At 44.7% G+C, this 6,089-nt stretch overlaps 1 non-coding gene across 1 annotated transcript; it reads right to left on the reverse strand.

Moving 5' to 3' along the window:
* Positions 1 to 5,725: 5,725 nt before the first annotated feature.
* LOC120710855 lies at positions 5,726 to 5,832 on the reverse strand. Its single transcript, XR_005690032.1, has one exon. It is a non-coding gene; the product is annotated as a small nucleolar RNA R71 (small nucleolar RNA).
* Between the last annotated feature and the right edge of the window lie 257 nt (positions 5,833 to 6,089).

The raw sequence follows: 6,089 nt of genomic DNA on the forward strand, positions 1-6,089 counted from the left end.
GGACGACTATGCATCAAACAATTCACCAAATTCTTTTTTGGATCTGAGTTGAAGTGATATGATAGATCAAAGCTAGTCTTGCACAGCTCTGTAGAAATCACAAAGATACCGAGTGCAGTGGTAATCCCACTAAAATTAGCGGTGACAAATTTGTAAATTTTATCAAACTATTCAACGATATCTTTAGCCAATTGCTTCCCCGGCAACGGTGCTAGAAATGCTTGTTGGTGTTTCTTATGCCCAGTAGAATAGATACTTCGCAAGCGCATTGAATCACGGCAGTAGCACTTCACCTTGGAGTATTCCAGGGTATCGTAATTTCCTCAGGAAAGCACTATGGTAAAGAGTATCGAAGAATTGAATGACAAACTTTACTAGAGATATCAACCAACTAACTTAGTGGGGGTAAGCCTGATAGATAAGATAAGATAATGGCCAGTGATGACCGTCTGACACAGCCGACTCTAATCCTTAGAGAGGTAAGCAACTAGGAAGACAACGAGAGAGAAAGACTCCTAAAACACTTCTAAACTATCGAGCTAGCCTCTCTAGACCAAACCTTGCTTCTAACTAGTTATCGGGAATGTAGAGCTTACTTCGGTGGCCTCAGGGAAGAACTTAGACTGGGGTGAGAAGGGAGTCCAACGGCAGTCGGCAACTACTGCTATCAAAGCACCCGAACGTGGTAGACTACAAGGGACGGACAGGGCTGTCACCACCTACCGCCTACCACAACGGTACCGTGGGGTGGAACACACTTTCTAGCTAACACTGAGCTCAGACACCACGTCCGTACTCGGTGTTAGAATTTCTCTTGACGCATTCAAGAGAAATCCTCCTCAACCTAGGGAACTAACTTGAGCTCCCTAGTCCGGGCGAGAAAACCCGTAAGGTAAGATCCCGATAAACTAAGAAAGATACAAAGCCTAAACTAGAGGAATTACTTCCACTCGCAAGCTAGATAACTTGGAAAGATAAATGAATGCGGAAAGTAAAGCTGACTTGAAAAGATAAAGAAGATAACTTATATTGATAAATATCAAAGGAAAAGATACAAGAGCTTATACTGACTTCCGATGATGACTCCGGAATCCCGAGACAAGCTCGACTCGACTCTAACTCCTAGACTACCTAACCTACTCTAGAAAGTAAAAGTGAGAAGAGAGAACTCCTTTGGTGTGTGTTGAGAGTGAGGGTGTTGCTCTCTATTTATAGTGCTCCAAGGTCGGTACGAGGTGGGCGCATATGTTGTAAGCAACTAGGATGGTTGATGTAACTTCCACGCGAAGTTGAGCATGAGCCACTGCAAATTGGGGCCGGCCGGCCTCCCCTAGGCTGGCCGGACTGATCCCACCATCTGGCCACCGACTTTTTTGTGGACAGCTTGGATTGTCTATTGGAGGTTGGTGGACAAGGATTGGATCCAAAGCATGTGATTGATAGGCCGACCGGCCTCCCTTAGGCCGGCCGGCCTGGGTTTGGCTCGTCTCAGCCCTCCGTTTCACCGACGCATCAATCAACAATTGCACATTCTTTCTCAAGGCGGTTTGGGTGTTGAAACTGCGTTTGGACACTGAATATGGACCCAACTTTCCATTGCTCGAGCCTTTTGGTCTTTGTTTGTGAATTTTGGACAGAACCAAATTGGATTGGCTTGGATTTGTGCTCATGATCACTTTGGAAAAGTTTTGTGGCATGGTATGTTGAGGTGTCAGGCCGGCCGGCCAAGGGGAGGCCAGTCGGCCTGAGATTTTGCCCATTTTTCCTAATTTTTGGTACACTAGTTCCTGCGACCCCAACTCATCCAAAACTTGTTGCACTTGTTAGAAATAAGCAAAATATGTTTGGAACATGGTGTAAAGCTCATGTTATTCCCGAGAAGTTGACGGTCAAAATGGGAAATAATGGCCGTCAACAGGGGTCTCGAATACAAGAAGACGGGTGGTTTCTACAACACATGCGCTTCAAGGAAGCTGTAAAGGCAAACTTACATCTAAACAAAACCCAAGTGTTTTCTGGTGGCTGCTACTGGTTTATGTAGGGGGGGGAGCAGCCAAGAGGGTGCTGAACATGAAACCCTAACTTAAAATGGGCCCCTAGTGGGTTGGACGAGATACAAAAGACTCAGCCCAAGTATGGACGTCCGAACATCATTTTGACGATAATTCTTAGCTCCGAATGAATCTGATGATGATGTTGGATCCATCTGAAAGTAGACTTCAAGATCTTTCCAACGAGTACTCATGGGCCTCAATCCACCCATGGAGTGAAGTTTTTGCTGCGTGAATGGTCCAAAACGGGATGAATAGCTCCGTTTGTTCCTCCTCCTTTGCTGCTGCGCGAATGATCCAAAACGGAATGATCAGCTCGGTTTGCGCCTCCTTCACTGCTGCTGTGTGGAAGGTCGCAAATGGAATGAGCAGCTCCGTTTGCTCCTCCTCCGTTGCTGCTATGCGCGAAGCCTGAAACGGAACGAACAGCTCTATTTGCGCCGCACATGATGTCGTGGTCGAATCCAATCTCCTCTCCATCATTCCTAAGCAAAACAAGAGTGCCCACGTTTTCATGGTCTAAATATAATGGACAAGAGTTTAAGAATGAACTTACTTGATGATTGAGTTGGCGGGCACGAGCGCGAGTATTAGGACCAAGTGGTGGCGATGTCTCTAGTGCCGGTGTAGGTGCTGCTGTGGGTGTATCGTTTGTATTGATGTCCTTATCATCCTACCCTTCTTGCATTTGAGTCGTCCTCGACTCAAGCACATCTTCCTCTCCCAAATATGGCTTCAAATCCACAATGTTAAACATGGGACTAACCCCGAAATCTGCAGGTAGCTCAAGTTTATACGCATTATCATTAATCCTTTCCAACACTTTGAAAGGACTATCAGCTCTAGGTAGCAACTTAGATTTTCTCAAATCCGGGAACGTATCCTTTCTTAAATGCAACCAAACCAAATCTCCAGGTTCAAAAATCAATTGTCGTCTACATTTATCACCAGCAAGCTTATACTTAGCATTCATGCACTCTGTTTTATTTAGTGGTTTCATGCAGTTTTGACATCATTTCGGCACGTTGCTTAGCATCAATGTTCAATTTTTCAGAAGTTGGCAACTGCATTAAATCAATAGGAGCACGAGGTAAAAAGCCATAAACAATCTCAAATGGGCATTTCTTAGTGGTAGAATGTTGTGATCTATTATAAGCAAACTCAACATGAGGCAAACATTCTTTCCACATTTTTATGTTCTTTTTCAAAATAGCCCTAAGCATGGTTGATAGAGTCCTATTCACAACTTCAGTTTGTCCATCAGTTTGGGGATGACAAATCGTGAAAAATAAAAGCTTAGTCCCTAGCTTGGCCCACAAAGTTCTCCAAAAATGACTAAGAAATTTCGCATCACGGTCAGAAACTATGGTGTTTGGCACACCATGCAATCGAACAACCTCACGAAAGAACAAATCAGCAACATGTGCAGCATCATCACTCTTATGACCTGGTATGAAATGGGCCATTTTCGAAAATCTATCTACAATAACAAACACACTATCCCTCCCCTTCTTTGTTCTAGGCAATCCTAAAACAAAGCCCATAGAAAGATCTTCCCAAGGTGCACTTGGAACAGGAAGAGGTATGTATAAACCATGAGGATTAAGACGTGACTTAGCTTTTTGGCATGTAGTGCAGCGAGCAACGAACCTCTCCACATCTCTCCTCATCTTGGGCCAAAAGAAATGACCTGCAAGGATGTCCTCAGTCTTCTTCACTCCAAAGTGTCCCATCATCCCTCCTCGATGTGCTTCCTGCAGCAATAACAAACGCACGGAGCTAGCTGGAATGCATAGCTTGTTAGCTCTAAAAACAAACACATCATCAAGGAAAAATTTGTTCCAAGTTTTTCCCTCCTTGCAATTCAGCAACACATCCTTAAAATCATCATCATGAGCATATTGTGCTTTAATCGTTTCCAAACCGAAAATTTTGCAATCAAGTTGGGACAGCATGGTGTAACGCCTAGACAAAGCATCAGCAATGACATTCTCCTTTCCTTTCTTGTGTTTGATGACATAAGGGAAAGATTCAATGAATTCAACCCATTTAGCGTGCCTACGATTCAGTTTTGCTTGACTTCGAATGTGTTTCAAGGACTCATGATCAGAATGTATAACAAACTCTTTGGGCCACAAATAGTGCTGCCAAGTTTCCAAAGTTGAAACTAAAGCAAGCAATTCCTTATCGTAAGTAGAATAGTTCAAGCTAGGTCCACTCAATTTCTCACTGAAATATGCAACAGGCTTACTATCTTGCAGCAGCACGCCACCCAACCCAATTCCACTAGCATCACATTCAAGTTCAAATGTTTTATTGAAATCAGGAAGTTGGAGCAAGGGTGCAGAGTTAACTTATCTTTGAGCGCGCTGAAAGCATCCTTTTGGGCTGCAGCCCAAGTGAAGGTTGTACCCTTCTTAATGAGATCATGCAATGGGGCCGCAATGGTGCTAAAGTCCTTCACAAAGCGACGATAAAATCCAGCAAGTCCTAGAAAGCTTCGCACTTGGGTGACTGTTGTGGGAATCGGCCAGCTGTGAATGGCTTCCACCTTGGCTTGATCAACTTGAATTCCCTGCGGTGTCACAACATAGCCAAGAAAAGAGACTCGATTTGTGCAAAAGGTGCACTTCTCAAGGTTACCAAACAAGCGTGCATCACGGAGAGCATCCAAAACAGCACGCAAATGATCAAGATGGTTTTCTAGTGATTTGCTATAGATCAGAATGTCATCAAAATATACTACCACAAATCTGCCAACAAATGCGCATAAAACTTCATTCATCAATCTCATGAAAGTGCTAGGTGCATTAGTGAGTCCAAAAGGCATGACTAACCATTCATACAGGCCAAACTTGGTTTTAAACGTTGTTTTCCATTCATCTTACTAAAAGCAGTGTCATTGTTATGTACCTCACTTGGACGTTGTCCACCCATACCTCGACGGTTATGGCGTAGACGTCGCTGACCTCGATCCTCAACTTCGGTGTCAGCAGCATAATTAGCACCTGAATTCTCTGCGCCGTCCTCATCCTCTTGGTCACGTCCTCTATGCTGATTATTCTTCTTTGCGTGGAGCTCATCAAAGCGCCTCAGAAGAGCAGCGAGACTCTTGTCCACACGACCAACCGTTGTCTCCAACCCTGCAAGCTTGGTGTTGTTGGCAATCTGCGCGGCCTCCATTTGCCCAATCTTCTCATTTATCGCCTGCTAAACATTATCAATCCCATTGGTGTGCTCCCTCACTTGCTTCTCAAAATGCTGCGTGATGCCCTTGGTACGAGGTGTAAGCGGTCCTCCATCATCCTCGTCTTCATTCCCTGAACCTGCCATGGTAAAGATGCAAGAGCAAACAGGGAACAAGTGAAGTAGAAAATTCCCTACAACTACTAGATGTAATTGTTGTGTGGTGCTCTCTAACTCTCAACCTGTTATATAAGTTTTGTGGCAAGACCAATGAGGATGCCAGTGCTCATCTCCAACAGTTCTTGGAGCTCTGCAGTACTTTTGTTGTCAAGGGAGTATCTCAGGATGCGATCTGGCTCCGTCTGTTTCCGTTCTCTCTTCTGGGGAGAGCGAAGCAGCGGTTCTATGCTAACAAGACCATTGTGGACACCTGAGACAAATGTGCCAAGGTGTTCCTCGCGAAGATATTCCCGACGGGCAAGACCAATGCTCTTCGTGGAAGAATTTCGAGCTTCCAACATGTATCAAATGACTTAATTCCTGAAGCTTGGGAGAGACTTCAGGAGTACATCCTTGCGTGTCCACACCATGGGATGGACAATTGGCTTATTCTCCAGAACTTCTACAATGGGTTAACTCAAACTTCCCGTGATCATGTGGATGCCGCTGCGGGTGAAGCTTTCTTCTCGCTGACCACTGAATGAGCTACAGCATTAATCGAGAAAATGGTGTCCAACCAAGGTTGGACAATGATCGTCTCCAACCACGGCAGCGAGGTAAGCACTCCATCAAGGAGACCGACATGCTCGCTATGAAAATTGATCTCCTCCTCAAGAAGTTCGAGGATTATTC

This window comes from Panicum virgatum, chromosome 5K, assembly GCF_016808335.1.
Source record: "Panicum virgatum strain AP13 chromosome 5K, P.virgatum_v5, whole genome shotgun sequence".
Lineage (NCBI taxonomy): Eukaryota > Viridiplantae > Streptophyta > Magnoliopsida > Poales > Poaceae > Panicum > Panicum virgatum.